This window comes from Carassius auratus, unplaced genomic scaffold, assembly GCF_003368295.1.
Source record: "Carassius auratus strain Wakin unplaced genomic scaffold, ASM336829v1 scaf_tig00035789, whole genome shotgun sequence".
In the NCBI taxonomy this organism is placed as follows: domain Eukaryota; kingdom Metazoa; phylum Chordata; class Actinopteri; order Cypriniformes; family Cyprinidae; genus Carassius; species Carassius auratus.
Genome location: NW_020526265.1, coordinates 1,246 through 28,378, shown reverse-complemented (window position 1 = coordinate 28,378; position 27,133 = coordinate 1,246). Strand labels below are relative to the sequence as shown.

At 35.5% G+C, this 27,133-nt stretch overlaps 1 pseudogene; it reads right to left on the bottom strand.

Annotated features, from left to right (window-relative positions):
* Window positions 1-262: 262 nt before the first annotated feature.
* LOC113082298 (stonustoxin subunit alpha-like) lies at window positions 263-27,133 on the bottom strand (annotated as a pseudogene).

Below are 27,133 nucleotides of genomic sequence, written 5' to 3'. Positions count from 1 at the left end.
AAAAAGGATCCCAGTGTTGATAAATATTTCGGCTAAAGTATATTTGAGTAATTTATATGGTAATATTTGTTTAAATCACTTCAGCAAAGATTGCATGTTTGAACACATTTTGATATGTTTAAGTATATAATTGATTTTTGTTAAGTGAATATACTGTCATTAAAACATTTCGCTACTCAGAAGTAAAAAAAGATATTAAAAGAAAGTAAATATTTTGGCAGCTTCTTTCACTGAAGGAGCTCTCATAATAACCTAACGTTTTCACTGTGCTTATAATAAATATATTTAAATAAATTATGTTATATTTGATAATGTAAGAAAATAAAGCTGATTTCAATCTCGTGAGTAATTGATTTTAATTCATACAGCATTCAAGTATTTCAGATATTCATCATCCATTACAATATGATCTCGGGACAATTTGACATTGTGTTTTATTACAATCAACAGAGAAAATCGCATGAATAAGCCTGGTTTTTATAATACTAATGCAAATAAATGATGTGAAACTTATTTTAATGAGCAAACCACAAAAACACAGATCATCACTCACTGATTAACTGTCTAGATGAGAATCACTACATCAACAGCACAGCTACTGCCTTTAAATACAGAAACATGCAGCATAACAACATCACTTCTTGGTCTTCTCTTGGACTGAGGCACACAATCTACTCTTCAGCACAATGGTGACCCACAAAACTCAGACAACAGAAACCCTTTTAATCCCAACAGAACATTAAACACTAACATATCTCTCTAGATCTCAACATCTTTACTCATTACGTCTGACTTTATTTCAAACAAAACTTCTTATTGAGAATTAACTGAGGTTCAGATTTTGATGTTTATTGACAATAATAAAGTTTGAAGTGACCACTGTGGAGATAAGCATTTGATTGAGTTAGGCTCTTGATTCTTGGTTTTTATTATTATTTTTTAATTCAAAATCAGTTATTTTCATATCATTATGATATTTATAAATGTTTTTTTTTGTGGTGTATAACATCTCACTGTTAAAATTATCATAGAGCTCAAAGCATTATGAATAGAATCTCTTGTCAGTGTTTTCAGAGTCACACAGTTCCAGTGATGAATCACGAGCACAAAAAAACCCAGGATAGAGTGGCTGAGTAAATGTTGTCTGTTCTCTGTGGAGGAGGCTCATAGTGTTTCCATAGATGCTGTAAAAGGACAGAGTTCCTGCACTGTGATCCACAAACACTCCTATTCTTCCACTGATGGACTTAACAGGGAGACAAGTCTCTGTCTTATTATGTCTGAATACATAACGGTCATAACAACATTCAAAACCCCAGGAATGATCATTATATCCAAACCAACACTCCTCACCCCAGTTCTTCCTGACAATGCTCTTATATGACACTGACATCTCCACATGTCCAAACCTTCTCGACACAATCTCCCAGTAACAGCGTCCACACACACTCTCTCTACACAACACTTGTGGCACACTATCAAATCTGTCTGGATGATCAGGATACTGCTGGACTTTGTCACTGTATGCCATCACTCTGTTGTTCTCAGACAGATGGATGAACTTATTCACTGTGTTCAGATCCAGAGTGAGCTGATGGGAATCTGATTGAGATAAAACACATCAGAATCAGCAATCATGACTCAATGATTAAATCAGACCCAAAAACACATGATATTAAATATATATATATATATATATATATATATATATATATATATATATATATATATATATATATATATATATATATATAATAAATGCTAATATTTTCATAATTCTCAGGGAAGGATTGATCTGGTCTCCTAGCAACAGTGACAGCAGCTGTTGCCAAGCGAAAGTAACAAATGTACTGGTGTAATTAAAACTATAGTCTGAATCCAGTCTGGTCCATTTATCTACACTAGTCATTCCCAATCCTGGTCCTGGGGAACCCCAACTCTGCATGTTTTTTGGTGTCTCTCTTATCTGACACAGACATTTGAAGACTTGGAGCAGGGATCCTCAAACCTGGCACACGCAGTCCACTTTCCTGCAGAGTTTAGCTCTAACCCTAACCAAACACACCTGAGGAAGCTAATCAGTATATTCAGGATCATTAGAAAATCACCTGTAGTTGAAGTTGATTAGGGTTGGAGTTAAACTCTGCAGCGCATTGGCCCTCCAGGGTAACATTTGAGAAACCATAATGAAATATAAATCATTCGAAAAATCACACCACAAAGAAATATTTCAAAATGTATCTTTTTTTTTTTAAAGCAACATTAGATAAATGATTTAATTGAAACCGGTTGATACCTAGTACTCATAGTCAGGGCTGTAGCTGGGGTTTGTGGGCCCCCATTGCAGGTCATTCCAGTGGGCCCTATTTGAAATTGGTTAATTTGTATGGTCATCCTGTTTTTTTTATTTGTGCTATTTTCACAATGTTTAAGTTTTTTCAAGTTTGTAGGTGTCCAGGTAAAGAAACCGAAAAATCTAATGTAAAATAGCACTGCATAGTCTTCACTATAAAAAAATAAATATACCATCAAACCAACATTTATTTAGACACCTTCAAAGTTTCTCACATTATCACAGTTTAATTGCTATAGTTTAAAAAATGGTGATAAAATATGACGAACTCAGAATTAGGGTTAGCGTCCTCACATAAGTCCCTGTTTTTGCAGATGATGCAGGATGAAGGGAAATCCCATGTTGACTACATCATCGACGGACCTGTTTGCTCGGTAAGCAAACTGCAGGGGGTCCATTAAGGGTCCAGTGATGTCCTTCAGATAAGCCAGAACCAGTTTTTCAAACGACTTCATGGCGACAGATGTTAAAGCCACATGTCTGTATTCATTACGTCCTATTATCTTGGGTTTCTTTGGAACAGGGATGATGGTGGAGTGTTTGACGCTAAATTACTTATAATACCTAGAATATCAAAATCAGCTGCGGGTGGCAGATCCTTTTCTTATTTAGCACCTAAACTCTGGAATAACCTACCTAACATTGTTTGGAAGGCAGACACTCTAGCAGTTTAAATCTAGATTAAAGACCCATCTCTTTAACCTGGCTTACACATAACACACTAATACCCTTCTTATATTAAAATCCATTAAAGGATTTTTAGGCTGCATTAAGTAAACCGGAACCGAGAACACTTCCCATAACACCCGATGTACTTGCTACACTGTAAAAAATTATTAGATATAATAAAAAATTATTATATTTACTCTAATAATATTGGATGTAAAATTTGAAAAAATGTTAATTAAATTTAACACATTAGAATTAATTAGAAATAATCAAATAAGATGATTACAGTCAACCATTTAAAATAAGTAGAATAACATTTAAAAATAAAGTAAACTTTAAACAAAAATATTGATTTAATTAAAAACAAACAAACAAACAAAAAACACTATGCTAAAGAATACTATGTTATACATGCCAGACCAGTAGTTGGTGATCATGAAACACCCTGCAAAAACATTATATGCATGCACATGACTTCCACTTTTTTACAAATTCACATTTTTGTTGCTTACATAGATATAATACAGGCATCATGTTCAGAAGTTTGTGTCTTCAGTCCCCTAAAACACAGTTATTGAAGACACAAAGTTCAGAAAAAGAATCACTGAAAGAGAAAAGGGTAAATTTATAAGGTTACCATTATAGTGGTCAGTGTTTGCTTTAGTTGGGCTCTTGACCCTTGACTTTAAATAAGAGAACGGTTGTTCAAGTTATCCTGATGATGATTCTACATAATCATTATCTGGCCTGAGTGTTATAAATAGAGACTGTTCTCTGAGATCAATTAACGTTCATTAAAGCAGCACCTGTACTTCAACAATAGAAGACTAGCATTTTTTCTGTAAATCCAAGATTTTAAGAGTTCTGATTAAGATTTTTTTTTATTGGCATACACATAACATACTAATATGCTTTTAATATCCAAATCCGTTAAAGGATTTTTAGGCTGCATTAATTAGGTAAACTGGAACCGGAACCGGAACACTTCACATAACACCGTACTTTCTACATCATTAGAAGAATGGCATCTACGCTAATATTTGTCTGTTTCTCTCTTGTTCCGAGGTCAACGTAGCCACCAGATCCAGTCTGTGTCCAGATCAGAGGGTCACTGCAGTCACCCGGATCCAGTATGTATCCAGACCAGATGGTGGATCAGCACCTAGAAAGGACCTCTACATCCCTGAAAGACAGCGGAGACCAGGACAACTAGAGCCCAGATACAGATCCCCTGTAAAGACCTTGTCTCAGAGGAGCACCAGGACAAGACCACAGGAAACAGATGATTCTTCTGCACAATCTGACTTTGCTGCAGCCTGGAATTGAACTACTGGTTTCGTCTGGTCAGAGGAGAACTGACCCCCCAACTGAGCCTGGTTTCTCCCAAGGTTTTTTTCTCCATTCTGTCACCGATGGAGTTTCGGTTCCTTGCCGCTGTCGCCTCTGGCTTGCTTAGTTGGGGTCACTTCATCTACAGCGATATCATTGACTTGATTGCAAATTAAAACAGACACTATTTCTACTGAACAGAGATGACATAACTGAATTCAATGATGAACTGTCTTTAACTATCATTTTGCATTATTGAGACACTGTTTTCCAAATGAATGTTGTTCAGTGCTTTGGCGCAATGTATTTTGTTTAAAGCACTATATAAATAAAGGTGATTGATTGATTATTTTCACTATGTGATATCAAGAACCAGCATATGCATCTCAAGAATGGTGACAAACAGCATAGTCAAATAAACAGATGAACTGTAAACATAACAAAACAAGCTACAAAAACATTGCATAAAAAATAAAATAAAATAGAATAAATATTAAACAATTTTGGTCATAATTTATTCATGCCGCAAAGCATTATAGGAGCCATAAATGTTTTGATTGGTGGCACCCAGAATGCAGTGCAACATGCTTTTTTTATGGTCACCAGTCACCATTGTTGAGGATCTCAGGCTGATTCTTGAGGTCAGTGTGCGTAAATTAAGATTTTTTTTTTTTTATGTTTTGAAAAGAAGACAATGCTTTTAAGAATCTTTCAGATTATGCTGACAATACCAGACCTTAAACTGTACAACTATTGGACACCTGTTGTTGATAAGACACAGCCAAACAACATCACCTGAGCTTACTCTGTATTGTCTTGTCTAGCTGCTGTATCACAATTACAGCAACCAAAAAAAAGTTTAAGGATAATGGTAACCAAAAATGTAGATTATTCTCATTCAGTGATTCTGTTTTGTTAGCATCAGGTGTCTAAAATAATTCCGTTTGGGGGCTTGAACACATAAGCTTTTGAACAAGATGCCTGTATCATCTCCATGTAATCATATAAAACATGAATTTGTGAATTAAATTTTTGTGCTGTGTTTCTTAGTCACCAACTACTGGCCTGGTACATAGTATTCATTAGCATAGGGTTTTCTTTTACTTTTCTTTTTTTAGTTTTTTTTAAACTTTACTTTTTTGTGCTATTTAACTCATTTTGAATGGTTAATTTCTAAGCATCTTATTTGATTAATTCTAATGAATTCTTATGTGTTAAATGTTATTAATAATATTGCTGGTAATCTGTTGCCACAATTTTATTAATTAAATATAGTGTATTATTTTTAACAGTGTCCTCCAACTACGCACACATTTCCAATCATGTATGCCTATGAAAGACGATCGAACCAATCAAAGTAGGTATGTGGCGGGTTAATGTGCAACCTCGCCTCTATATGCAGGCTGCAGCCTGTTGCTTCTCTTTTTTTTTTTTTCAACAAAACCAATATTTTTGTATACATTATACTTAATTTTTTCATGTTATTTTACTCATTTAGAATGATTGCTTTTAAGCATATCATTTGATTAATTCTAATTAATTCTTATGAGTTAAATTGTATTAATAATATTGCTGGTAATCTGTTGCCACAATTTTATTGAGTAAATATAGTGTATCACTTTTTACAGTGTACATCAGTAGAGGAATGGCATCTACACTAATATTTGTCTGTTTCTCTCTTATTCCAAGGTCACCGTAGCCACCAGATCCAGTCTGTGTCCAGATCAGAGGGTCACTGCAGTCACCTGGATCCAGTACGTATCCAGACCAGATGGTGGATCAGCACCTAGAAAGGACCTCTACAGCCCTGAAAGACAGCGGAGACCAGGACAACTAGAGTCCCAGATACAGATCCCCTGTAAAGACCTTGTTTCACAGGACCACCAGGACAAGACCACAGGAAACAGATGATTCTTCTGCACAATCTGACTTTGCTGCAGCCTGGAATTGAACTGCTGGTTTCGTCTCCCAAGGGTTTTTCTCCTTTTCTGTCATCGTTGGAGTTTCGGTTCCTTGCTGCTGTCGCCTCTGGCTTGCTTAGTTGGGGTCACTTCATCGACAGCGATATCGTTGACTTGATTGCAAATGATTGCACAGATACTATGTAAACTGAACTGAAATGATGACATCACTGAATTCAATGATGAACTGCCTTTAACGGTCATTTTGCATTTATTGACACAGTGTTTTCCTAATTAATGTTGTTCAGCTGCTTTGACACAATCTTTTTTGTTTAAAGCACTATATGAATAAAGGTGACGACTTTAAGTTGGAGATTCTGTTTTTGGAGTTGATCTTTTACATACAACCAAAATTGACGTCTGAGCAACATTTGAGTACACATACAATGTCCAGTGGGATGCTTCCCACTTATATCTTAATTCAAATGTTATGCAATAATCAGAGGTGGGAATTCCAGGGGCCAAAGAGTAAAAGTCCTTTCATGTTTTTGCTCCACCCATGAACTCAGCAGCTGATTTTACCAGAGGAGGGACCAAGTCATTCCTTCCATGCCACAACCGAGTCTTGAGTCAAATCCAATGTCCTCAAAGAGTTAAAGTTAATGAGATTATAAAGTGACTAATTAAATGATGATTGTGCATTAGTGATGAACACCTGCAGTTAACAAACATCACTGAAGAAAAGAGAAACACAAGAACTACAACTGACTTTAAGCACAGACTTGGATGAAATCAATTGGAAAAAAAAAATTGCCACCATAATTGTGGTGAGTACTTTCTTCAGTTGCGCTCTTTAGCCTTGTTTTTTTTTAAGCTGTTTTGATAAATTTGTTAAAAAAAATAGAAAAAAACCTGCTTTGGGATTAGGCATTTAGCCATGAACATTTATCATATGACCCAGTGAAACAGTGGTGAAAATAATTATTCATACTGCAGTGCACTATGGGAGTTTTTCATCTATTGCAACATGAAACATTTTGTTGATTGTCACCATTGTAGAGATTCATATGCTGGTTCTTGATATCTGTGTGCGTAGAGAAAGCCCTGGACTTCAAATTTCTATAGGTATTAGACACATTTAAACTTCATTCCCTCTAAATATTAGAGCAGTATTTTCTTTTGAATGCTATCATACAAAGAAAGAAAATATTATTTTAGTAACTACATGTTCATTGTATATCAGTGATCTCTCTTGTCCACAACAGCAAATACAGAGCTACAAAGAGAGATCTAGCACAACAAGTCAAGGGTCAAGAGCATAACTAAATCAAACACTGATCTCCATGATGGTGGCATCATTTTAACAAAAAAAACATCAACATCTGATCCTCTGAAATTCCAATAACAGCAGGTGTTCATCACTAATGCACAATCACCATTTAATTAGTCACTTAATTATCTCATTGACTTTAACTCTTTGAGGACTTGGAATTTAAATTGAGACTCGATTGTGACTTGGAAGGAATGGCTTGATTCCTCCTATGTTGAAATCAGCTGCTGAGTTCTTGAATAAAGCAAAAATATGACTGGACTTTTACTATTTGGCCCCTGGACTTCCCACCTCTGGTGATAATATTCTAATAATGTAAATAATGTTTTTAGAGAGTATTATCCTAACATTTAGTAGAACATTCTGAGAACTAAAATAAAACTTTCCACTGAAAACATTCCCAGAACATTTAATGTTCTCAAAACATTCGTAGAACAATAACATTCCTAGCTGGGATCTCTACTGTAGGAGAGGCATAATTGTATAAACTTGTTAAATCATCTAAACCAACAACATGTATGTTAGACCCTATACCATCTAAGCTCCTAAAAGAGGTGCTTCCAGATGTCTTATATCCAGTTCTGACTATTATTTATTCATCATTAGGATATGTCCCCAAAACCTTCAAACTGGCTGTTATTAAACCTTTTATCAAAAAACACAACTTGACCGCAAAGAACTAGTTTAATTACAGACCGATCTCGAATCTCCCTTTTCTGTCCAAGATACTAGAAAAGGTAGTATCCTCACAATTATATCCCTTCTTATAGAAAAAATGGTATCTGTGAGGATTTCCAGTCAGAATATAGACTGTATCATAGTACTGAGACTGCTCTTTATCATCTGATTGTAGATGTATCTCACTATTAGTGCTGTTGGATCTTGCTGTGCTGTGTTTGAACACTATCGACCACAACATTCTTTTGAATGGACTAAAAAACATTGTTGCCATTAATGGAAGTGCATTAGCATGGTATAAATCATATTTATATGACCACCATCAATTCGTAGCAGTGAATTAAGAGGTATCGTATCGATCACGACTGCATTATGAAGTACCTCAAGGCTCAGTACTAGGGCTTTTACTCTTCACGCTTTACATGTTACCCTTGGGAGATATCATCAGGAAACATGGTATTAGCTTTCACTGTTATGTTAATGATACTCAGGTCTACTTTTCTTTATTTGCGGTCCAGCAAAACATACCAATTTGAAAAATTAGTGCAATGCATAATCGATATAAAAAACTGGATGACGAGTAATTTCTAACTGCTAAGTTCTGAAAAAACAAAACAAAACAGGTGTGTTAATTATAGGACCTAAAAACATGTAATAACCTTGAAATCAAGTCAAGTCAAGTCACCTTTATTTATATAGCGCTTTAAACAAAATACATTGCATCAAAGCAACTGAACAACATTCATTAGGAAAACAGTGTGTCAATAATGCAAAATGAGTTAAAGGCAGTTCATCATTGAATTCAGTGATGTCATCTCAGTTCAGTTTAAATAGTGTCTGTGCAATCATTTGCAAACAAGTCGATGATATCACTGTAAATGAAGTGACCTCAAACGAAGCATTATAGTCCTCCACGTCCGCTGCATTCTCAAAACTCAGGGAATTTGATAATACCTAGAATATCAAAATCAATTGCGGGCGGCAGATCCTTTTCCTATTTGGCGCCTAAACTCTGGAATAACCTACCTATCATTGTTCGGGAGACAGACATACTCTGTCAGTTTAAATCAAGAATAAAGGACAATGTCTTTAATTAGATCCATTCTGTACCCAGAACAGAATGTCCCTGCAGTCACCTGGATCCAGTATGTATCCAGATAAGATGGTGGATCTGCACCTAGAGAGGACCTCTACAGCCAAGAAAGTAAGCAGAGACTACACTGTTAAAAATCGCTGTAAAAAAACGGCCAAATTTCGACAGTAACATACTGTTTTTCAGTAAAACAGTGCATTCTGGGTAATATTCATCGTTTTCGAGAAGTTAGCCTGCTGCTATATATCGTAAATTAACAACGTTCAAAGTCGACACTCAGCGGCTGTGTTTCAAATCACACCCTACTCCCTCATTCACTATTCCCTACATGAGTTTACTAATATAGTCCACCTAACAGAGAGAATGAAAACTAATGAGTGAATTCAGACAATGATCAACAGCTGCTGTTAATGAGTAGAATCACTGAGGAAAAAGAAACGACAAACACAAGAAATACAACTGACTTCAGCCACAGCTTTAGATGAAATCAACTGAAGATTTAAACAATCAACAAACAGCTTTATCAACTTCACTCATTACTAACCGGACTGACTTTATTTCTATCAGATCAGAGATCAGAGATCAAAAGATCTTATTGAGAATTACAGAGGTGTAGATGATAATCTTAGTTTCGTTTAGTATCACCATTGTGGAGATCAGTGTTTGCTTTAGTTGGGCTCCTGACCCTTGACTTTTGTACTTCAACTTTTGTTTCATTGCTATATTTGTATCTTTATGATACATCTGTTACAGCAATATTAATCTTCATGGTCAAGTGATTATGACTGTTTCTGTCAGGCATGATCTACTAGACTGACTTGTTGTTATAATAGTCAAATAATAATTTGGTGATGAAATCTGTGAGTGAATAACACTTTTCTTTTGATTGTTTCTTCAAATTTATAAGATTGAACGGTAATGTGATTATCTGGATATGGATTTTTGAGCTTTAAATATTTTGGGCAGCAGTCCTCACAACACTGAAAGAGAGACATCAACAATCAGCATATTAATCTCAACAATGGTGACAATCAAAAGGTTTATGATGCAATGCATGCTGGGTACCAGCACAGGATAAAACTCATCCATGACTCCCAGCATGCATTGCGACATGAATAAATTATGCCACTGAAATGTTCACTTATTTTCTTGAATTCTTATGTGCTTATCATTTTGCATTTGTTTTAAGTTTTAGTAGCATGTGTTGTGATGTTCAGAACTGATCTGTTCATTTATTTTATGGATTGTCACCATTGCTGTGATTCATACGCTGATTCTTGATGTTTCTGTCTAAATTTCAGCAAAGGTTTTTTTTTTATTATTATGAGTGAAATTTTCTTAACAGTCTTTTATAACTTATGGCTCAGCAGTGTTCCTTCTTATGCTGTAGTATCAATAAGAGAACAGACATGGGATTAGATCAGAAATAATAGTATTTGTTCTTGTCAATCTATAAACAACATCAGATTTTTTTTCTTCTGTGTACTTTTGTTTTGCTATAACAGGTTCCAAAGGCGCATTGTTACAGCATGTTAAAAAAAAAAAAAAAAAAACTTAATTGTTGAAAAGTCACGTTCAAGAGCCCAACTAAAGTAAACACTGATCTCCATCATGGTAGTGAAAAAAACACCTAAACCTATTTAACTCTCCATAAGTTCTTCTGTAGACATCTGACAGAAATAAAGTCAGTCTGGTAAGTAATGTGAATCTGGTGAAGCTGTTTTAGTAGTTGTTTAATCAGATCTTGAGAGATTTGATGTATTCTTTTATTCAGTTGATTTCATCTAAGGCTGTGGTTGAAGTAATTTGTAGTTCTTGTGTTTCTCTTTGCTTCAGTGATTCTGCAGGTGTTTATCACTAATGCTCAATCATCAATTAATCACCGAATTATCTCATTAACTTCACTGATTCGGTGTTACTCTAACACTCTGTAGTGTGCACACATTATAAGTGTTCATTTAAAACTGAGGATTTTCTTGTGGGGTTTAAAGGGTTAAAGATTTAAGATGAAGAAAAAACAGCATTGAACATAATTTAACAGTAATAAACTGTAATTAATTTACAGGAAACAAACTGTAGAAAAACAGTTATTTACTGGCACCCCTGCTGCCAGTAAATGACTGTTTTTCTACTGTTTCTTGCCGTAAATAAATGTTTGCCAGCAAAAAAAGTGTTTTTCTACAGTTTGTTGCCGTTAAGTCAAGGAAAAACAGTAATATACTGTAAAATGTAAACGTCAGATTTACCAAATGAAAAAAAAGTTAATTTAACTAAAATATTTGTGAACATCCATAGAAAAAAAATTAGGCAAAGTCATACACTGATAATGAGAGTAAATACTGAACTTGACTGTATTAATGTGTGTTTGCACAAGAGAGATCTGTTAGTTTAATGTAGTTTGGTTGTTCACCATTGTGCTGGAGAGTAGAGCCTGTGCTTCAGTCAATGATGAGCCACAAATTCTGATTTTCTGCTGCTTTATATAAACACAGTAAATGTGGAGTCGCTGATACAGTGATGATCTCTGTGTTAAGTACTGCAGCACATACATGTGTGCTATAGCTGACAATGAGCTGCAGTGATTTGAGTAAAAGTCATACTTAGTTACTTTATTACTTTATTACTGCACATTAAGTGTTTGCATCGTTATATTAAGAAATATTCCTTCTCAGTGGACTCAAATGAAATAAGTTCATAGTACTAACATCGTAGGAATGCTAGTTTTAAAAACTCGAACTGTTTGAAGCAGTGGGAGTGGAGTTAATTTCCATGGTAGAATTTATGGTAAAATACTGTTAAAAAATAAGAGCGGTAAATTAATGGTTAAGAGCTGTAAATTAACAGTACTTTACTGGCACCCCTGCTGCCAGAAAATTACTGTTATTTAAGGTGAGACACTGCAGGCAAAAACAATGTTTTTTCAAGCACCTGTCAATTTTGAGATTTTGGGCTTTTTGGTTTTTCATAAAGTGCTTTTTCAAACTAGTGGAAGGAAAACATCCAAAAGACACTGTTAAGTGTTTCTTTTATAGCACTTTATCTGTTTGTGTCAATAGATTTCAATTACAATACATATTTTTAAAGGCCGTTTTCTCAAAATGAGTTTTTTCTTCAACACTGAGCCATAAATCTCAACTTCAGTAGCACGTACACACACCAAACTTGACATTTTTATTCCTGTCTGTATTCTGAAGATTTTTACAGAGGGATTTGTTCATATATATTTTCCTTGATTATATACAACATTTTATTCCCCCCAAAATTGTGAAAATATATTGTTTTCTGGCTGTTCAAAGTATTTTCTGAATTATGGAGTGACAAAAAAAAGATAACCAGAATTCCCTCTGTAAAAACATTTGACTCTAATATGTCAAAAAAATTAAACAAAAAATGTGAAACTGACTTCATCTAGTGTTCAGATTTTTGTACTAGAAATGTATGCAAATTAGCACATATTTCATTAAAGAATGCCTCATTTGCATATTTAAACATAACATTTTTGAAAACTTGTAATACAAAAAATGTTTGCAATAATCAATGTAATCAATCAACTGGGTAAGTAAGGTGATAACTATTAGATATTTTATTTTCCCTATTCACCTGCAGTGTCTCGCCTTAACGGCAAAATTTTTTACAGTGTACACTGTTAAAAATCGCTGTAAAAAAACGGCCAAATTTCGACAGTAACATACTGTTTTTCAGTAAAACAGTGCATTCTGGGTAATATTCATCGTTTTCGAGAAGGTAGCCTGCTGCTATATATCGTAAATTAACAACGTTCAAAGTCGACACTCAGCGGCTGTGTTTCAAATCACACCCTACTCCCTCATTCACTATTCCCTACATGAGTTTACTAATATAGTCCACCTAACAGAGAGAATGAAAACTAATGAGTGAATTCAGACAATGATCAACAGCTGCTGTTAATGAGTAGAATCACTGAGGAAAAAGAAACGACAAACACAAGAAATACAACTGACTTCAGCCACAGCTTTAGATGAAATCAACTGAAGATTTAAACAATCAACAAACAGCTTTATCAACTTCACTCATTACTAACCGGACTGACTTTATTTCTATCAGATCAGAGATCAGAGATCAAAAGATCTTATTGAGAATTACAGAGGTGTAGATGATAATCTTAGTTTCGTTTAGCATCACCATTGTGGAGATCAGTGTTTGCTTTAGTTGGGCTCCTGACCCTTGACTTTTGTACTTCAACTTTTGTTTCATTGCTATATTTGTATCTTTATGATACATCTGTTACAGCAATATTAATCTTCATGGTCAAGTGATTATGACTGTTTCTGTCAGGCATGATCTACTAGACTGACTTGTTGTTATAATAGTCAAATAATAATTTGGTGATGAAATATGTGAGTGAATAACACTTTTCTTTTGATTGTTTCTTCAAATTTATAAGATTGAACGGTAATGTGATTATCTGGATATGGATTTTTGAGCATTAAATATTTTGGGCAGCAGTCCTCACAACACTGAAAGAGAGACATCAACAATCAGCATATTAATCTCAACAATGGTGACAATCAAAAGGTTTATGATGCAATGCATGCTGGGTACCAGCACAGGATAAAACTCATCCATGACTCCCAGCATGCATTGCGACATGAATAAATAATGATCTTCTGCTGCTTTATATAAACACAGTAAATGTGGAGTCGCTGATACAGTGATGATCTCTGTGTTAAGTACTGCAGCACATACATGTGTGCTATAGCTGACAATGAGCTGCAGTGATTTGAGTAAAAGTCATGTATTTAGTTACTTTATTACTTTATTACTGCACATTAAGTGTTTGCATCGTTATATTAAGAAATATTCCTTCTCAGTGGACTCAAATGAAATAAGTTCATAGTACTAACATCGTAGGAATGCTAGTTTTAAAAACTCGAACTGTTTGAAGCAGTGGGAGTGGAGTTAATTTCCATGGTAGAATTTATGGTAAAATACTGTTAAAAAATAAGAGCGGTAAAGTAATGGTTAAGAGCTGTAAATTAACAGTACTTTACTGGCACCCCTGCTGCCAGAAAATTACTGTTATTTAACAGCAAAAATTTTTACAGTGTAGGACAAATAAATGGGCCCCAGATACAGATCCCCTTTAAATACCTTATCTCAGCCGGCCACTAGGACACCAGATGAGTCCTCTGGACAATGTGACTTTGCTGCAGCCTGAAATTGAACTGCTGTTTTCATCAGCTAGAGAAGATCTGAACCTGGACCCTACACCTCTGATATGCCTGAATGTCATTTTGTGACATTTGTTTATTTCTTTCTAACCCTATTTCAGCATCTATTAATATATACTGTTGTATCTCAATAAGCTAGAATGTCATGGAAAAGTTCATTTATTTTAGTAATTCAACTCAAATTGTGAAACTTGTGTATTAAAAAAAATCAATGCACACTAAATAAAATAGTTTGTCTTCGGTTCTTTTAATTATGATGATTTTGGCTCACATTGTGGGATTACACATTTATAAAATGTTAAATCTATGTTCCAATATAATAGTAGACTTTTTGGGGTGATAAAGCTGACATCCAAGAAGCTCAAATCAGGAAAATCAAGTGTCTGAGACATTAACCTTTTGATCTTTGTGTTCTTCCTTGAAGCTCAAGGCACAGCTGTGCCTTTTGTCTCTATGATAATGTTAAGATCAGCGATACTGTCAGGCACCTCGGTATTTAAATGACACTGTTATGCTGATAAGATCAAGGCTGGGAAGATGCCAGTGTCTGGTATCTTCCTGATTGCATTTGCATGCTTTGTTAAAATGGTCTCCACCTCTATTGTATGGATCCCTCCCACTTGAATTTATATAATCTACAATGTCTTAAGGACAAATTAGACTATTGATGACTGCAGCGCCACGCAGAGCATTCTCAATAAAGAATCCTGCTGAAGATTACCCAAGAGTCTCCTCGTCTTCGTTTCTGAGTTCCCAACAACATTTAACAAAGACACACAAATTAACTATCTCAACAAACTAGAATATGGTGACATACCAATCAACTAATCATTTCAAAACACCTGCAAAATGGCCTCTCAGTAAACTAGGCTACACAATCATGGGGAAGACTGCTTATCTGACAGTTGTCCAGAAGACAATTACTGACAGCCTTCACAAGGAGGGTAAGGCACAAACATTCATTGCAAAAGAAGCTGGTTGTTCACAGAGTGCTGTATCCAAGCATGTTAACAGAAAGTTGAGTGGAAGGAAAAAGTGTGGAAGAAAAAGATGCACAACCCGCAGCCTTATGAAGATTGTCAAGCAAAATCGATTTGAATGAACTTCACAAGGAATGGACTGAGACCATCAAGAGCCCCAAACACAGACATGTCAAGTGATTTGCTGAACCACAGACAATGTCAAGGGCATCCAGAAAAACTGGACTGTTGCACAGTGGTCCAAAGTCCTCTTTTCAGAAGCAAGTTTTGTATTTCATTTGGAAACCAAGGTCCTAGAGTCTGTAGGAAGGGTGGAAAAGCTCATAGCCCAAGTTGCTTGAAGTCCAGTGTTAAGTTTCCACAGTCTGTGATGATTTGGGGTGCAATGTCATCTGTGGTGTTGGTCTATTTAGTTTTTTTTTTTTTTAACTAAAGTCACTGCACCTCTTTACCAAGAAATCTTGGAGCACTTCATGCTTCCTTCTGCAGACCAGCTTTTTGAAAGATGCTGATTATATTTTACAGCAGGATTTGGCACCTGCCAACACTGCCAAAAGAACTAAAAGTTGGTTTAATGAACATGGTGTTGGTGAGCTTGACTGGCCAGCAAATTCACCAGACCTGAACCCCAGAGAGAATCTATGGGGTATTGTCAAAAGGAAAATGAGAAAAAAGAGACCAAAAAATCAGATGAGTTGGAGGTCACTGTCAAAGAAACCTGTGCTTCCAGACCACCTCAGCAGTGTCACAAACTGATCACCTCCATGCCATGCTGAATTGAGTCAGTAATTAAAGCAAAAGGAGCCCCTATCAAGTATTGAGTATGTATACACTAAATGAACATACTTTGCAGAAGGCCAATAATTCACTAAAATGTTTATTATTATTATTATTATTTTCATTATTTATTATTTACATTTTTATTGGTCTTATGAAGTATTCTAATTTGTTGAGATGAACCAAATTCATCACAATAAAAAAAGACTTAAACTACTTCTGTCTGTTTGCAATGAATTTTTTTAATACACATGTTTTACAATTTGACTTGAATTAATGAAATGAACTTTTCTACAACCTTCTAATTTACTGAGATGCACCTGTACTTGGTGAGAACAAGTTAATCTATACACACATAAGGTGTGACATTATCTCGTAATGCAAACAAAATGTCATTCATATATATATATATATATATATATATATATATATATATATATATATATGTGTGTGTGTGTGTGTGTGTGTGTGTGTGTTCTAAAGGTCTCTGTATGAGTAGTAAAGCAGATTCAATTTAGTCACTTTTTTATGAGTTATAAATTGTGTTTAGCTGATGAGAGGTGTATCAAACGAGAAAATCATAATTTGTGTGTCACCATTATTGTGGTCAGTGTTTCAGTAACTTTAGATTTTGTGTGGCTGCGGTAACTGAGTTGTAGCATACAGACAGACCAGAGCTAAGGCAATCTTATGGATTTGATTGTGGTTTGGACTAATTGTCACGGAGTGACCTGTTCAGGTTCCTTTACTGTGTACATAAATTAGGTGGATAAAAAATTGATCCAGCATTTTTGGCATAATGACATGTTTTTAAAAGTTAGTTCTACATAAAGGAAGAGTTCTATAGTTTAGACACACAAACATCAAGAATCAGCTTGAGCATCACAACAACGGTGACCAAAACTCATCCATGGCTCCTATCATGCATTGCGGCATGAATGAATTATGAGCTTTTTTAGTATCTCATTTTGTGATGTTCAGAGTAGATCTGTTTATCTGAATATGCGGTTTGCCACCGTTGTTGATATTCATATGCTGATTCTTGTTTTCTGTGTTTGCCTAAAACTAAAACTCCTTAAATAAAAATAAATAAATAATCGCCTACAAAATGTATAGAAAATACAGACTCTTTCATTATGAAACAAATTTTTTTACAATCAATGATGACCGATAAGAAGAGAAGAGACTGTAAAGGAGTTCAGTGATTGAGGTCAAGCAACGATTACATTAAAACATAATTATCACCACCTGACGATTTTGCTGTTGGTTTGACATACAAGTTTTTAAAATTAAATAGTTACAAGCCAATATCACAACTCAAGCAAACACTGACCACTATAATGGTGACATACAAATTGTGATTTTCTCTTTGGTGATTCTGCTTGTTAACATCAGGTGTCTTCAATAATGGTCAATCATAACTCAATTAACTTCTTAATTATGTCATTAACTTCAACTGTTACTTTTAACACTGCTTCAGTGTTTATGTATCCACACTCAGAGTGTTAAATTAACACTGGGGATATTGCTGTGTATTATGATTCAGTGTCACCAACTTCATCTCTCAAACCGAAAAACAATGAAAGCACTAGTTCATCAATAAGTTATTAAAACATTAATTAATGCAGTCTCCTTGCTGTTTTTCTCTGACACATTCAAAAGTATTATATGCGCCAGTGTGCTGTGGCAAGCTGTGTTTGCGTGCTAAGGCTATATAGGCAATTAAAGGCTCATTATTGTGATTTATATGGTTTATTAATAAATGTGCGACTAATAGTCGACTAATGCTTAAAATGAACAACTACTAGTCTACCAGGAAAAATATTTATTCGAAGGCAACCCTAGTCCTACTGGTTTGGACATCAAAGTCCTTCTAAAGCACAAAACCCAGTGTGCGTGTGTGTGTGTGTGTCATTATCCCAATCATTTATAAGATTAAAACTTTACTGCTTGTTGTCTAGACTTACATTGTAGGAAGTCATTCCTGGTCCAGTTGTCGACTGTGAATTCAAAGAACAGAGTCACATTCAGTCAGTAAACAAACACCAGTGCACACGTGCACAGCACTGTGTGATTAATCAGATATCTTCAACTATAATTGTGGCTTCTGTTGATTGTGAAAACCATGTCATAAAAATAAAATGTAATTAAACCATGTTTTAAACAGACTAGTAATGTTCTAAAAAGTGACAGCATCATGCTAAGTAAGTGCTAAAGACATCCTAACAATGTAATAATCATAAAGCAGGACTAAGTTTCATGCAGTGGTATTCTATGACTGCTATAAAGTGTGGGTTAGGGTTAGGTTAGGCTTAACTAACTATTTTAGTCATTAAACATACCACTGCGTAGTTTTTCAATTATAAAACAATAGACAGAATCTTAGACTCATATAAGTGATTTATTTGAGCACTAGAAAAATACAGTAAAAATAATTTGAGTAATAAAAATAAATAAGCAAATTAAAAAAATATTTAACTATGTATGCCAGTTACAGCACATCCTGAGATTGCTAGAAATGTCCAGTAATAGCATGCTGATTCAGATTTAAACAGATGGTAATCATGCAGATACAGACACATTCAATATAAAACACACTCACACATATATGAAAAATGTTGAAAAATTAAACAATTAAAGAAAAAGCAAATCGCTAAGTCACACCTCCATCAGATGACAGGTGTCACAGTGCGCGTCACAAATTGTCGAGAGAGCGCCACAATTCAATTTAACAATCATCTGCCTATATTTCACTTTTTTTGTGGATCATCTCATTCTGTTTGTGACAGTGTCCGCTACAAAAACATGCTGTTTTTTACTACCAAGACGCAGTTTTCTGAATATGAGTTATTCCATAACAGACACAAACATTTATTCTCCCTGAAGTTGGGTTACACATCCAATGTCCAATTTATATCTTAATTCAAATGTTAGGTATTAATGCTCTAATAAAGTTATTAATACACATATTTAGAAAGTTCTAAGAGTGTTTGATCCTAATTTCTTAACTGAAAATTCTGGGAACTAAAATAAACTTGCTACTGAAATTAATCCCAGAACATGTAATGTTCTTACAACAATAACATTCTAGCTGGTCTATAAAAACAAATGCTTCAAGCTGCTATTTCAAGCTGCTATGGAAAGATGGGCAAGGAATCTTGATGAGACATAAGACTTTAAAGCAACGTGATAAGTAAAACTAATTGGTTTCAGAACACAAAAGCAAGCTAAACTGTATCATTGCTCTGATTCTGGAGAAAAAAGATATAACAAAGTGTGTTTCCTGAGACATCAATAATCAGTGTATGAATCTCAACAATGGTGACATTCTTTATGCATTCATAATTGTTGAGATTCATACGCTGATTCTTGATGTCTGTGTGTGTCTAAGTATTCAGTAGGGAAAAAATGTTTGCGCACAAAGTGACTTAATTGCAGACATAAATAAAAATTATCTGATTAAAAAAAACAGCTTTTGTGATGTTGATTTTATGTAATAAAAAAGTAATAGTTTAGATTAGACTCTAGATGAGATCAATTCCCTATGTGATGACATCTTTAACACCAGCAAGTAACCAACATTTCCTAAACACATTTATTTCAGTAACTAATTAAACAATTTGACTTAAACTGCTTAACTACTTATCAACATTATGGTGACATCAAACCAAACGTATTTTCAATAAACTATCAACATCTAAACTTCCATTAATCTCAATAAGACGTTTCGTAAAAGTAATGTCAGAAATCAAATCTGTCTGGTTTATAAGTGAAGCTGGTACTGTTTTTTTTTTTTTTTTTTTTTGAGTTACTTACTTTAGAGATTGATATCAAACAAAGGTCGGGTTTTACCTTTTAATCAAAATATTATTTCTGAGCAGAAGTGTAAAGCCCTGCCATGAAATCAGCAGCTGATTTCACCAGAGATAGTGCAGTAATTTATTCCTTTTCAGTCACAAATGAGTCTCTGAAGTCCTATTAAACAAATGTCATCACAATACTAAAATATTGGAGAAAAAAGACAAACTATTATGTTCAGGCTTTTAGACATGAATACTTAATATATGATCCTCAACAGTGTTGAAAATAATTATTAATTCTGCAGTGCATAATGGGAGTTTTTACTAAGGTGTTACCCAGCATGCAGCATTTTGTTGATTGTCACCATTGTTGGGATTCATATGCTGGTTGTCTGTGTGTGACTAGGAAGTGTTGGAATTTTTGTTACAATTTTTTTTATTGTTATTATTTTGACTTTTAATTTTTACTTTTTTTGAATTCCTGGGATGTTGAAAATGGGTGAAGGATCTTCAAACCTTTGTCACATTTTCATTCGCGATGAGTTTTTACCTATAAAAACCATTTTAACCTGTAAAACCTCAGCATTTGATCCTCTGTAATTCTCAATAACAGCAGGTGTTCATCACTAATGCACAATCATCATTTAATTATTCACTTAACTATCTAAATAACTCTTTGTGGACTTGAGATAACTTGGACTTGAGGACTTATGGACTTGACTCAAGACTCATTTGAGACTTGAAAGGAATGACTTGGTTCCTCTGGTGAAATAAGGTGCTGAGTTCTTGGGTGGAATAAAGATATGGCAGGACTTTTACTTTTTTTGACCCCTGACCTTTACACCTCTGTCTGTAATATATCTGCTCGTCTTACCACGTCTATGGCCACCAGGTGGTATTGTGAGCAAATTAAGCTTCCAGAAATTATATGGCATTACATTTGTTTCAATAATAATGAACGAAACTTTATAAAACTGAATGTAACTTTTTCAGAAAATATAAAAAATATGCCATTACAAAACAAGAAAAAAAATAATAAAAACGAAAAAAATTAACTCAGTTGCACAAATTTAACAGGCTCTTCAAATATACTTCATTCTTTGTTAATGTTTTTCAAAGATTCGTTTTCGCTAATCGTGGATTCTGAATTCATTGCCACAGATTTCGCTTACGTTTCGCAGTTTTGCGTTTGGTGTTTTGACACAAATCTCTCGTGGGGGCGGGCTTAACCGTGATCTACTCTGATTGGATAGTGAGCTTATGATGGACAGGTGCTCTCTGACCGGGAAGTACACAGACCCCACTCAGTGGTGCACATATTGGAAAGCTCTCTCGTGATTGTGATTTGTATTACTAAATATGTAAATAATATTTGACCTTTGATCGTCTCAGTAAAGATGAGCTTTCAGGAGACAGAGACACGGAGCAGCATCATCTTCCTCCTCCGCTTGTCCTTCAAGGCAGCCTGAAGTAAGCTTGTGTTACTGAATGACAATAATAACCCGCAACAAACTGTAGCACAATGTAACATGAAAAACTTGTATCTGTGTTATTGGTTACTTCAGTAACACAAGCTTACTTCAAGCTGCCTTGAAGAACAAGCGGAGGAGGAAGATGATGCAGCTCCGTGTCTCTGTCTCCTGAAAGCTCATCTTTACTGAGACGATCAAAGGTCAAATATTATTTATATATTTAGTAACACAAGGCAGGATGTATTGCATACAAATCACAACAATAGATTTTTTTTTCTTTTTCTATTTTTATTAATGCAGAGGACAAAAACATACAAAGGTATAAACATACATCACATAATATCAACCACAAAAAAAATTAAATAAATAAACACAAAGAATAAAAAGAGGGCCAAAATCTAAACAAATCTAAAAAAGGAGATCAAAGGCAGAGCAAATCTAACAGTCCTTATGGCTTTCTTATTAGACACTGAGATTACATTCAAATAGTTTCCCATTTCTTTTAGAAAAACACAGAAGACAGGTTTACAGTTGGATAATTTGCATTTGTGAATGTGAAATTTGTTTAGGACTTTTCTTTTAATTAATAACAAAACTGTTATTTTCATTTGTGGGGTCAGAGTCATAATACCCAAATATTATGTTTTTCATATGTACTGAGAAGCCTGGCAAAATCTTACACTTGACAAACACACCAATATCATCCCAAAGTTTCTGAGTGTAGTGACATGACCAAAATAAGTGTACAGTTTCTTCAGAACTCGAACAAAAAGAGCATGTAAGATCAATGTCATATTTAAATCGTTGTATACAGTTCTTTACAGGGTAGAACCTGTGTATGAGCTTAAAATAAATGTTGGTAGCACTTTACTTTACAGTCCTGTTCCCCATGTACATACTATGTACTTATTATAGTAATTACAATAACTATGTAATAACTAGGTACTAACCCTGAACCTACCCCTAAACCTAACCCTACCCCATGTAGTTACCTTGTATTACCAGACCTTTCTTAGATAAATACACTGTAAGTACACTATAAGTATATGTAAGTACACGTACTGTAAAATAAAGTGCAACCTAAATGTCTTTCACTTTGACTGTGAAAAAGAATTTTTTGCGGTATAGACCAGATTTAATCTCCGTGAGAGCTTTCCAATATGCGCGCCACTGGGTGGCGTCTGTACTTCCCGGTCAGAGAGCACCTGTCCATCAAAAGCTCACTATCCAATCAGAGGGATAGTGAGTTATTAATTACATAATTTTGATTATTGGGTGAACTAACCCTTTAAGATGCTCAGGGAGGATATCAAACTCCAGAAAGAAAAAAAAACACAGGAGGAGAGAAGACCACAGGAGAGCAAGTGTCCTAGGACACTGAATCTTCAGTTCTCTCTTCACAGCAGTTCAGTCAGTGTACTGTTTTAGTAAATAAATTACTCCAGGATATTGCGTTGTTTTAACTCAGAGGGAGTGTCAGCGACATTAAAAAAAGTTAACAGCTAAAGTAATTTGTGGATTAATGCATATTGGAGATGCAAACTGTTTAAAATGATTCAGTTCGATTTGGTGAACTGGTTCAAAAAGATCCGGTTACATCGAAAGATTCGTTCACAAACCGGATATCACAAACTGCTTTGTTTTGAACTCTCACTTTGAGACACCTAACGATGTGAAGCAATTGCTCTTCAAATGTGTACTTCGGAGTCCATGTACTGTTCAAACTTTATTATTTTCAATAAAACAGTGCTAAAGTTTCCTGAAGGAGAAGTGAGGGCTGCCAATGCAGGGCCAGTGCTAAGGGGTCAATGCTTTATGAATGAGCAAATTCTCAGGGGCCCTGCGCTGGTAGCAATAAGTTGGCCTATCACAGGCCAGTGCAGACTTGTTTGCAGGGAAAGAACATCACTGGATGGTTTAGTCTATTGTGAGTTTATTCATTAAAAAAAAACACTCATAAGTGAAGCTATCTACACTGTATAATGAATTAATCTCTTACCGCACTGCACATATCTGCAGTGCATTACGGCTTTGATAGGGCCACTGGAGCTGATCTTGGCACTCTAGTCAACTTTCTGAAGTGTCCCAGAAGTGGCTCTCTGTGCTACATCACTAAAGTTAGGTGCCTATAGCCTCTTTTTGATGAATAATAATAATAATAATTACCCTCTTGCTTTCACCAAAGACATCAGCAACAGCCAATATTCTGACTATAGGCAATACACGATACTATCATCTATCAGCACAGCCCTAATAAAGGTGATACTCCAAAGATACTCCACAGCAGAGGAAATGGATACATGCATGGCAAGCACACAGACCTAGCAAAACCATGACCCTCTCTCATCCTAATCACCCACAGCTGAGTGATGTCACCTTGATTTTGACCACCCAGCTTGATTTTTTTTGGTTCTAAAAATGTTCTAAGAACATTCCCATGGATTGTTGTAACAATGTTTTTAGCGGGTAGTTTTATTTTTGTTGCCAGAATGTTCTCTCAAAAGATAGGATAACGTTCCTTAAAAAACATAAAAAATGTTATTAATAACATTATTTGAATATTATCCCCAAACATTATAATTAAGATTAAAGCAGAGGTTTAGATGTGGATGTCTGTTTAAAAGTAATAGTTTGGTTTAATGTCACCATATAGGTGGTAAGTGTTGGCTTTAGTTGTGCAAATCTTTATTAAGGCAAAAGCAGTAAGAGAACATCTGGTTAGACAATGCTGGTTGTCTCAATGGGTCTACAACCTGAGACCCTACAGAATTTAAAGCAGATCATTTCAAGGGTTTAAGAACACAAACCTCAAGATTCAGTGTATGAGTCTCAACAATGTTGAGATGCTTCATGCTCCAATGTATTCTGGCTGCATCATACAAAACTCATACACTGCACCCAGAAGTCCCTGTGTGTCTAGGTATTCTGTGGTTCATGATTAATGTAACTTAAAAAGAACAGGGTCAAAAACTTATGATATAAATCTACAGGATCTTGTGAGTTGCAACACATCTGCTTTAGTCACTAATATTAAATTAATAACATACGAGAGACTCCAGGTAAAAGCAGTTGACTAGACCGTTACATGAGAAAATTTGTAACATCAGCAAGTAACCAACTTCACCTGATGAAATTTTTCGCTTACTATTTTTGCTGTAACAACTATAGCCACAGCAGTTAAATGAACAATTACACTGAAAAGAGTCATACTGCCCAAGTACTGATCACCATAATGGTGACATCAAACTAAAACTATTATTTTAATAAACCATCAACACCTCTGTTAATCTCAATAAAAACTTTTTTTTATGACAGAAATAAATCTTGTTTATAATAAGTGAAGTTGGTAATACAGTTTTTGGAGTATTTACACTAGAGTTTGACACCAATCAGAGGTTGGGTTTTCACTTTACACCAACATCTGACTTCTGAGCAATGTCAGTCCACATCTAGTGTGATGGGAAGCTTTATTAGAATGTTAGATGATAAATGTTGTAACAATGTTATCAATAGACATTTTTAGAATGTTTTAAGAGAATTTTATCCTACCTTTAGCAGAACATTCTGGAAACTAAAATAAAACTAGCCGCTGAAAACATTCCTAGAACATTAAACATTTCTAGGTGGGCATGTACCTAATACACCTAATGGGTTTTTATTAATATAGTAGCTGTTCAAATAATGAATATGCTGCTATGTGAACAGGACAGTTTGGTTGTCACACTTGTTAAATACAGTCCTGAACATAGTTCGATGTTCAATGTTTTGAGGAAGTTAAAAACAACGTAATATATACAAATGTGCAGATGATACTTACTTGAAGAGGGTGTAGGGCTGACAGTCTCACTGGCTTCACTCACTCCCACTTTACCCACTATCCTGTAGCGGATCAGGGTACTGATTTCCAGGCTTCAATTCAGTCAGCGTGAAGTCATCATCAGCTGTGTCTATGACAAGCCACTGTTCCTCAGCTCCAGAATCTGCTTTCACCTGCTTGTACTCCACTCTGTACTTCACTGTATCTCCAGTTGGGGACTTCTGCAGTTTTAGGGACACAGTTTGTGCCAGGACATTATTAACTACTGGTGGGGGTGGCCTGGACACAGGCTGGAAATTTGTGTCTGTCAATTTTCCATTTTCATACAGATAGATGGAGGAGCCTGGAATGGAGTGATTGGAAATGGCAGAAATAATGAATCGGATACTCTTCACATTTTTATTGGCCTCTGAAAATCTCTTGAAGAGACATAGGTTTGCTCTCATCTTTGCAATGACATCAGGATCTTTGAACCACTTTCCATCTGATGTCAAAGAAAGCAGGGTCTTGTTTCCATCTAGCTCTTTAAACTTGTCAGATTTTAGAAACTCTGTCAGATTTGAAAGATATGGGTCTTTGCATTTTAGAGATGTGAAGGTCAGAGACAATGCTACATCAGTTTCAGGATCAAGAAGGATGGCGTTGAGCCTGTCTGAATCTTCAATGTTGATCTCATTCAGCATATTGATGTGATATTGCAATAAGAAAAGCTCAGAGTTTGAATCATCTAACCATTGATTAAGTAAGCCAGCATTAAAAGGGGAGCTGCTGTGTGCCTTCAGGATGTCTGCCAGAGATTGTTCCTCCAGACCTCCTCCTCGAATGGCAGGCAGGACCCTGGCCAGTTCTTTCTGGAGCACCGTCTTGTAAATCTTAAATGTAACCTGAAATAAGTGCAACCTTGCATTAATGTCACTGAAAACATTTACCTTTGTTCTTCTGGCCAGGTCATTGCATGTCCTCTCTACCTCCCCCAGCCCCTCCATTATATCTTCAGTGTTGGAAATCAAACAAGTGCTGATTTCCCTCTCCAACCGGGCAGAATTTTTTCCAGTAAACTCAGAGGATAGAGCCAGACTTTTATTGGCACTGCATTTTCTGGATTTCTCTTCAGCAGAGTGGGGAGCTTCTTGTACACTTCTAGGGCCTCTGTGTACGTGGTGGGATTCTGCTCAAGGCCAACATCACCGTGAAAGGTGCAGGTGATATTCTTAACCTTTTTGTTATCCTCATCTGTCATTTTTACACCACCTTCTCCCTCAATGGAAAATTTAGGGAACTTCTTGACCATGACATTCAGTTCTCCCTCAATGTCCTGACTGTTTTTCATCATCTGCAAATGAGCGATCAAACACCATGAAGGCTTGAGCTCCGTAAAGCACAGCCGTGACCACATGAGTTGCAGTTTTCTGGTCAAACACCTGAGGGTAGGTGATCTGGCCCAGCTGAGTCATAGTGAGTTGATCAAATCTTGAGGTTTCACTGTAATGCATTGTTACTCTGGACTGTTGGTTGGATGATTTGGTGTTATGCAGATACTTGGCAGATCCTTCCACCTCCACCAGCCCCCCCAAAAAACTGGCCTTTAGTGAAGCACTTACATTCAGGAGACTTGACTTACTAGAGATGGAGTCAGAGCTACTGAACTTCAAATCCGTCATGAGCTTTGAATGAGTGTCCACATCTTCCCTCAGTGATTGCTTATCCCACAGAGTAACACCTAA